Source organism: Mya arenaria, chromosome 6 (assembly GCF_026914265.1).
Source record: "Mya arenaria isolate MELC-2E11 chromosome 6, ASM2691426v1".
In the NCBI taxonomy this organism is placed as follows: Eukaryota; Metazoa; Mollusca; class Bivalvia; order Myida; family Myidae; genus Mya; species Mya arenaria.
In genome coordinates this window covers 32,498,230-32,507,482 of record NC_069127.1, presented here as the reverse complement: position 1 = coordinate 32,507,482, position 9,253 = coordinate 32,498,230, and the positions used below count along the sequence as shown (strand labels likewise).

At 35.0% G+C, this 9,253-nt stretch overlaps 1 long non-coding RNA gene across 7 annotated transcripts; it reads right to left on the bottom strand.

Annotated features, from left to right (window-relative positions):
* Positions 1 to 2,057: 2,057 nt before the first annotated feature.
* Positions 2,058 to 8,691, bottom strand: LOC128236494 (uncharacterized). 7 transcript variants are annotated; one of them, XR_008261376.1, is made up of 7 exons: positions 8,628 to 8,665; positions 6,830 to 6,905; positions 6,037 to 6,105; positions 5,538 to 5,782; positions 3,825 to 3,953; positions 3,394 to 3,507; positions 2,058 to 2,211 (listed from the first exon to the last, which is right to left on the bottom strand). It is a non-coding gene; the product is annotated as an uncharacterized LOC128236494 (long non-coding RNA). The 7 variants fall into 7 exon arrangements; XR_008261372.1 differs by having other exon boundaries at positions 6,037 to 6,905; positions 8,628 to 8,691; XR_008261373.1 differs by having other exon boundaries at positions 6,830 to 8,675.
* Between the last annotated feature and the right edge of the window lie 562 nt (positions 8,692 to 9,253).

The following is a 9,253-nucleotide window of genomic DNA, read 5'->3' as shown; positions in this document are numbered from 1 at the left end:
ATTTACGCAAAAATTTGCACTTTCCAAGAAGTTGTAAAAATGGTATATCTGTGAGAGTGCAGCTTTTAACAGAATTATAAACATTGGACAACAATACAACTATAACATTTAAAAAAATAGCACATAGATTAATCCATGAAACATTAGTGATTGTATTAATATATAATATAACTATATATGTTGTAAGATTGTAATATATTCACTATATTGCAGTTAAACAGTTCACAACATAATCAGAACAAGAAATTTAGAATGCACTATAATTACAGGCAAGCAATGTACCCTCTCCCCATCCTGTAAAAATACAATGGCTGGTTATGTTGGATGTAATTACATTAGGTAATTCAGCTTAATACTATATCCTTTGAGAAAGCAATGCAAGATGAACTGTTGTGTGCATATACACTTAATTGTACAGAACTTATACTGGCTAACTCATGTGAGTTCCAGCATTATATACAGCACTTTCACATTATTTTATAGGACTCTCTCCAAAAGGAACATTCAATAACTTGATTTTTTTGTGCCAATATACAAACTTAACATATATCTATGAAAATTGGAAATATAATGTAATCAGGACCTGGTTTATCAGCTAATGAAGATATGGTACAAAATCATGACATGGTAATTCTACAATACAATGTACTGACAAATACAATTTTGTGCCTGAAGTTTAAAAACTTGTTTTCAATAATTTATAATAAATAAGCATACTTGTTTTCAATAATTTATAATAAATAAGCATACTTGTTTTCAATAATTTATAATAAATAAGCATAACTGCAGACTGAAGATTTGTGCAGTAAAGGAAGTAAAGATCTTCTTCCAAACACTTTCAATAAAACAATGCTAGCGTTTAAATGATGTTGTTTTTTTATAAAATTTAACCAATTTCACTTATTAATTAAAATTAAGAAGATATTTATTACAGTTTATGATGCTCTTTTGAGAACACTTTGTGGTGCATATGTAATTGTTGTCTCCTAGCTTAAACGTTCTTGTTGATTACGGTACTTAAGTCATCGATCCCAGATCCATTCTCTGGTATCCTGGATAAAACGTTACTGGGGAACACGGTCCTGAAGTGATCAATTCCAGATGCCACTCTGGTATCCTGGATAAAACGTTACTGGTGAATATGGTTCTGAAGTGATCAATCCCAGATGTCACTCTGGTATCCGGGATAAAACGTTACTGGTGAATATGGTACTGAAGTGATCAATCCTAGATGCCACTCTGGTATCCTGGATAAAACGTTACTGGTGAATATGGTTCTGAAGTGATCAATCCTAGATGCCACTCTGGTATCCTGGGTAAAACGTACTGGTGAATATGGTACTGAAGAGATCAATCCCAGATGTCACTCTGGTATCCTGGATAAAACGTTACTGGTGAATATGGTACTGACATGATCAATCCCAGATGCCACTCTGGTATCCTGGATAAAACGTTACTGGTGAATATGGTTCTGAAGTGATCAATCCCAGATGCCACTCTGGTATCCTGGATAAAACGTTACTGGTGAATATGGTACTGAAGTGATCAATCCCAGATGCCACTCTGGTATCCTGGATAAAACGTTACTGATGATTTCGGTACTTAAATGATCAATCCCACTCTGGTATCCTGGATAAAACGTAACTGCTGAATACGGTACTGAAGTGTTAGTGATCAATCCTAGATGCCACTCTGGTATCCTGGATAAAACGTTACTGGTGAATATGGTTCTGAAGTGATCAATCCTAGATGCCACTCTGGTATCCTGGATAAAACGTTACTGGTGAATATGGTTCTGAAGTGATCAATCCTAGATGCCACTCTGATATTCTGGATAAAACGTTACTGGTGAATATAGTTCTGAAGTGATCAATCCCAGATGCCACTCTGGTATCCTGGATAAAACATTACTGGTGAATATGGTACTGAAGTGATCAATCCCTGATGCCACTCTGGTATCCTGGATAAAACGTTACTGGTGAATACGGTACTGAAGTGATCAATCCCAGATGCCACTCTGGTATCCTGGATAAAACGTAATTGGTGAAAACGGTACTTAAGTGATCATTCCCAGATGCCACTCTGGTATCCGGGAGAAAACGTTACAGTTGAAAACGGTACTGAAGTGTTAGTGATCAATCCTAGATGCCACTCTGGTATCCTGGATAAAACGTTACTGGTGAATATGGTACTGAAGTGATGGATCCCGATCTGAAACAGATTAACACCAAAATGAAGTAATACCCAAAGGGTTAATTTGTTCACATTGACACAGATAAAGAGGCTTTCACACTTACAAATGACATCAGCTTTGTTAAAAATATGTAAATATGGCCTAAGACCACAGTTATTTTTACTATATGTTTCATATAGACACTAACCTGGCTTTTCACTTCAAAACAGTCCCAAAAAGACCACCTGTTTCTTCTCTTTCATTCAACTTTAATAAAATATTGATACTTGAACACATATTTATAGCACTTTTTTTCTGTATTAATATCCGCATCTTGGTCAATGGGGGCAGATAACTGTGGTCTATTTAAGTAATATTTTTGCAAAACCAGACTTCAAAACTCCTATAGTTCGATTTTAGGCTATATGCAACATATACTGAAAGTTTGGCAATGATATATTAAACACTTAAAGAATGAGACGAGTATTAGCACCTGGGGTATTTTCATAAAAAGCAGATATAGCCATTTCCATCAAATGGTAAGCCCCCAACCTTTGATGAGCCATTATTTCCTTATGCATTAGAATAATCTGACCAGGTAATGTTTTCCTTGTAGCTTTCAATGGTGTCTATAAAACAGCACCACATAATGGCCTGCCTACTCTTTAAGATTTTTTCTAAGCAAAATAAGATTTTTCCACTTTATCGGCTTAGTGTTTTATATAAAAAATGTTTTATATAAAAAATGACATAGAGCCAACTGAATTGCTTCAACTTGTCAAATTTATACTTTCCTGGTCCTCTTCTTAACATACGTACCGTAACAGAACTGTTGAGTTTACCAAAAAAAAATTAATAAGTGATTATGTGTTTATAGACAGTCTAAACACCACTATATGCCAAATTGTTTGCTTCCGGGACAAATGGCGCAACAAAGGAAATAGCAAAAAACACACCAAAACTGAGATTCATGACAACTGCTAGTGTTTTCATATGTGAGGTGGCTACATGATGTAGAAAATGCAGAGATAGCATTATTATGCCCAATTTTTTTATTATTTTTTTACTTTAAGTATCTGTTTTGAAGGCTAGATTTGGCATAAATCTAAGAGTACAGCACTTTACCATTGTCTATAAGTTGCTTAATTATAACTAATTTGCTATAAATCTCACTCTTTTGAATCATTTACACACAAACAAGTACTACAGAGTTGACTAACATTTTCATTCTTCTGAAATGTTGGATTCAGAGCTGCATCTCCTGGACTCAGATTGCAGGACTTCTGCCGGAGGGGAAAGCCGCAACTAACTGCAGCTTATTGGCACATCATAATCTGCAAGCAAGTCACAAAAGCAATGTTTTACACAGAATACTGTATTACAACTATCTGCTTCAACTATTGTACAGTATGAAAAATGCCTGTAAACACTCATTCGGGACATACACAACCTTTTAGGTAATCACAATTGTGATAAATATGCAGAAAAGTTCATGAATTCAAAGATTTTCAGGACAAAATTTATGAAATATATAGTCTTATGTACATTTTGCAATCAGTTTTCAACAACTCAAAGGTTAATCTCAACTAATTGAGTACCCAGATGCATTTTGAAAGCATTGAAATCAGATATGCTTAGAATTTCTTCTTACTTGGATATGGTATTCCTTTCTCGGAAATCCTTGCCGAGAACCGGTATGGAATTCCATACAAGACCACGTTTTGACCATCGCTGGTTCTTGTCCTTAAGAATACCTCTGTGGCTTCAACAACCAGGCTTGCTATAGAAATAAACAATAAATTAGTGTTATTAAGGCATTTTGAGTGTATTTAGGTTTCTTTTTAATGCATGAAGGGAAACGGCTCTAATCTTAATGAAACCAGCTCATTTATTTCTTTTGCCTTCAGAAAAGTTTTTTTTTTACATGATTGATAGTATGAATTAATGAATTAATGATAGGAAGCAATATTTCTTTAAAATAGCGATCTCATTGGGTTGCCTGTGATTGTTGAAGTAGATGTTTTTCTTATCCATAAGCTGAAAATCACACTAAATAAAACATCATTCTGCATCAAATGTGTAGTAAGTTTTGTTTTATTGCTTATAGAATTTGCAATTAATGTAATGTTTGCTTAAAAGAGCAAACATAATGTGCAAATAGATGCACAATACAGACCAAAGACCTATACAATTCAGCAGTTTCATTAGAAAATGATAAAATCAAGTTTCAGAATGAAATTTAGTTATTTGACCTAAGAAATTTAAGCTGGTTATGCTTAAGGTTTATCCAGAAGCTGGGGCCTTATCGCACACAGATTTGAGTGATTTGAGTGTGTGGGGGGGGGGGATGCATCAGATTACATAATTTGAATAACATTTATATTATTTCTGTCGGCAATGGTGTCTGAGTCACATCATTAGATTTTTTTTACTTAATTAACTTAACAAGCAGGAATTTTGACACAATGGCTATTATTAACAAATTTGACCATGATATTGAGTCTGAGCAAGCCAGTACAGTTTGACTTACTTTTTTGATGAAAAGTCGCTTAACTGCGATGTAAGTTGAAAAAATAAACCATTTAAGGTGCAGGTCTAAGAAAAGACTAAAAGTATCTTCCATGGCTGAAAGTGTAAGATAGATTCATTCCGACCCGAGCGTAGGGTGTTGCGGAAACGAGGTTTACCGAGGGTCGGGATGAACCTATCTTACACGAGCGGCTATGGTAGATGCTTTTTCTCCCACCTAAAATGTTTTTTTGCTGGAACTCTTTTGTGCTTATCAAAATTAATTGTGTAATATGGATATGCGATAATTCGTGGTTGTCATGGATATGCGCGCAGTGATTCAGATTATGTTAAAAGTCAAATTGGTCTTTAAATAGTTCTAAGAAGAGTGAAGCATTATTTCTTGAAAAGCGTGTGAAAACTTTTTTATGGTGACATTTGAAGCGAGAAATAATTAATTAGCATTCTAAATATTGCCACAAGACAAGGTTTCCATGATGCTACAGATGACAGTCTTCAACAAAGGAGGTAATTACAATGTGGTGACCATTAAAAAGGAGTTCCATACGGGCATTTTATCTTCGCCTGGGGCAAGATAAAAATTTCTAGCATGGTCAAATTATTAGATCTACTTATCAGAGGTGGGAGAAATGTCAGTCTAAATATAGAGGTGCACCTTCATTTATGATATAGAGGTGCAGTTGTATTTATGAAAGAGGTGCGCCTCCATTTTATGCTTTTAAAAGAAAGGTGTGGCTCTATAGTATAGACCAGCATGTATGAATGTATATGTGCACATCTTAATAACATTCAGGTGCACCTGTAAATTAAGCGGATTTTAGTAACATTCTCTCACCAAGCCATATTATTTCATGGAAAGGTAACAGTCCTCCCCATCCCTGGTTTTAGTCGCAACTCTCACTCAGCCATGGTGGTTTTTGGCAGGATGGGTAACCTCTCCCACACCCTGGACAGACTAGTTACAATATTTCACACAATCTATGGTCCACAGCAACACCATCGGCCCGCAACCGCCCATTCATCTTTCAATCACAATCTCACACTCCACCATAATTTTGCTTGGCAGGAGGGGAGAGTTCGCTTAAAAGAGAAAATCTGAAAATAGATTTTCAATACAGACCAAACTGTCACCAAAGACCAATACAAGTCAGCAATTTTATTAGAAAAAGATATTATCTCAAAGCTGCAGCCGGAAACGATTGACAAACGGCATGAAATTCATTTAGAAATGGAACAAACAGTATCAATGAGCTTATATGATCAAAATTACACATATTATGCTTCAGTTTGGATTATATTTTCCATAATAAAATCTTGAAATACTAACAAATTACCACATGTTGGCATGTTGGCGTACACCAAGTTCAGCTAGGGTGTACAGTGGACCAGCTGGCTGGTTGGTTCTTCATCATTTCCATCATGTTTAAAATAATAAGAAAGGATAAATAATAAATGCACAACCCTTACCCAAACATACAATCATTGAAGCCCTTATAAATAGCCTATACAACAGACACATCTTTGGCATACCAGTTTCAAATGATGGGTTAGCCTGTTGGCGTTTGGCCGTGCTTTTTCATTGATCAAATTAATGTTGTTGATTTTTTAAAAATCCCTCCATTTCTACTTTGGACTGGAAAGTGAGGCTTTCTTTCATTAAAGGTACAAGCCTTTGGAACGATTTTCAAACATTCATTTGAAAGTTAAAGTTGTATTTTCTAAATGTCAAAAATATATAAGAACATCCAGATCTTGGTCCTGGGGGGGGGGGGGGGGGGTGCAGATAACTGTGTTCATGAGCCACATAGGCAGCTGTGCTCCTGGCTAATTTTCAATTTTCAACTATAGCCACTAGAGGGAGCTTTTAAAATCGGGGGCAGGGATTTTGGGAAATTTTTAACTATATTTAGTCCGAAATGTTGTATTTTAGGCGTAATTTATTATGCCGGGTGCTCAACTTAACTGTTTATTCATTTTAAAAACCCAAATCTTTAAACCCAGCTTGCATAAAAGCCTTGCAGGGATTTAATAATGAAGCAAAAAAAAACTCCATTTATAAGAGTTTTCGGTGAGCATACGGTAATGTAAAACAAACAAAATAGAAACAGGTATGAAGTAAAAATTTACCTTATCTGCAATCATCCATTCTGTCCATTCCATCTTGGACTGTACCACGTTCCCGCAGAAATGGCTTTAATGGTTGCTAGAAAGTAGAAGCAAATGCAATGTTTATATGTTAGAATTTTGAATTACGAGTATACTATAAAAACATTTCTTCTGCCCAACTTTAGCGGGTCTGGTGTTGAAGAATTGTTTCTGTCAGTATTTGGTCTTAAAAAGGCTTAAATTTATATCATCTAGACCACAATCTCAGCTAATTTCCTGTGATCTTGATCTGCACTACACATAAACACTCATCAAAGTAAACAGTGGCTTAGAAATTCCTGAATCCAATTGGCTTCAGTCCACCCAACTCTAAATGGGTACCGGGTAAATGCTTGGGGTAAAAGTAACTTAGGTTACGCAGGTACATGTAGGTATCGTCTCACGAAAGCTTTAACTCACTAACTTTTTTTTGTTGATTATATGCGACGTTAAATAAAGTTTACCTTTACCTTTACAAATGTTACCATCATCAGAAGGATTCATATCCTAATTCTTCATTTGTATTAACATTCATGATTACCAGTTTACAAGGAATAGTATATATTAGTCCAAATAATTGTACGTTGACGGATTTTTTTTAGATTTTTGATATGGCAAATCCTTCACGTACAAATTGTTTAGTATCAAAAGTGGGTAGTTGTTCCGATCAGGATTCCGGGTTAAAGCATATGGCGTCTATAAAATATCATAAAACAAGAAATATTACCAGATAATTTTATTTTATATTAGCTCCGTACACAAAAAATAAATATCCAACTTATAATTATGAGTTTGACGGCTTTTCTTCATTTCATTCTGTCAAAACATAACGATATATACATGAAGGGCACCTGCAAGGCTTCAGGGCACAGTTTTAAATCGCTCGGAACATTTCGGCCATGGCCGAGTTATTACGATTGTATAACGAGGTCTATCTCGAAGCTTTGTCAGAGGAGGCCGAGTTATTACGAGTGTATCGAGTTGTTCCCCTTCACATAATTGTTTTCTGTGTCAGTCAACTTTCGTTTTATTGGAAAGGTAAACAACTTGTTTTAATGCATTAAATGCTTGTTTAGTGCAAAATAGCATTTCACTTACATGGTAAAATATGAATATAACTCTTTATGGTCAATTTCAACCATAAAATACTTCACTTAAAACAATTTCAATATTTTTAAAACACCCCCGTTTTTTGCACATTCCCGTTTAGACGTTAGGGATTGGAAGAATCCCGTATAAAACGTCTAATATTTTAGACTATAGTATATATATAGGGCATATTTGCACGTAACCAATAAAAAAAATTGTTATAACTTATATACAGACAGTGTATGTTGTATGCAGAAAGAAAACGGTGAATTGCAAATCAGACATTATCCTTAATGTTGATGTAGATGTAGGTATGGTTTCAGGATGTTAATCTATGCTAACTCTGGGAAAATATTGTATGGATGCTTTACTTGGACTCGACTCCAAAAATACTGTATAAATGTTGCATTAAGGATGCATTTTATGAATATAAAAACGATCACATACTAGACAGTTTTAATTCATGTATAAACTACACTCTTTACAGCATACACACAAAAAATCTATGGAATTCGATCGTTTATCCGAACTATTTTACCATCCGCATACTGTGTACATTGAATGCAAATGTTGAGACGGCGTTTTAATTATAGAATGTCAAGTCAATTTTGTTGTTGATTTCATCACTTGTACATACAATATACCAGAATTTTACATTAGACAGTGACAATTCAACGAGAAATATGTTAACTTGTGGATGTTTTGTTGTTGTTGTTCGTCTAGTTTTTCAGCTATGCCGAATGGCTTGGTTGTTGCCTATGGTCTCCTTGTACTTTTGACGAATTAATTCACCGTTGTCATCGCATGGTACTAATTCTTTATGTACAAGTTTATACACTTGATACTTGTTAATTTAGTGACACTTACACGGATAGCTGAAGTTTACATAATTAGTCATTGTTTATTTGTTACAGTATTTGTTATTTTAATCTCTTCTTTTTAATCTTTCAAGCAGGTTCAAAAATGCTGGTGACTATATAGCTGGATTAGTGACCCCCAGAACAGTTTTTACACTTTTGTTTGTTTTTGCATTTCCCTTCATGGGGTTCGGCACAGTTTTCACAGAAGTTGACCTTTTTACAGATTGCAGCTATGTGTCCAAATTCTTGGCACTGGAAGCACCTTGTAGGAATATTCCTCTTGTTTCTCAAGGTATGCCTGTACCAAAATTGTCTTCTTTCCGACTCACGGTTAACTTACTTTGAAAAAGTGTTGGTTGGTCTTCAAAAAACACACTCTACAAATATAACTGGCAAGGGTTTATGTGTATCTCTGTAGCTCTGAAGGTTGCTGCTACACCTGTTTGTGTTTTTACCT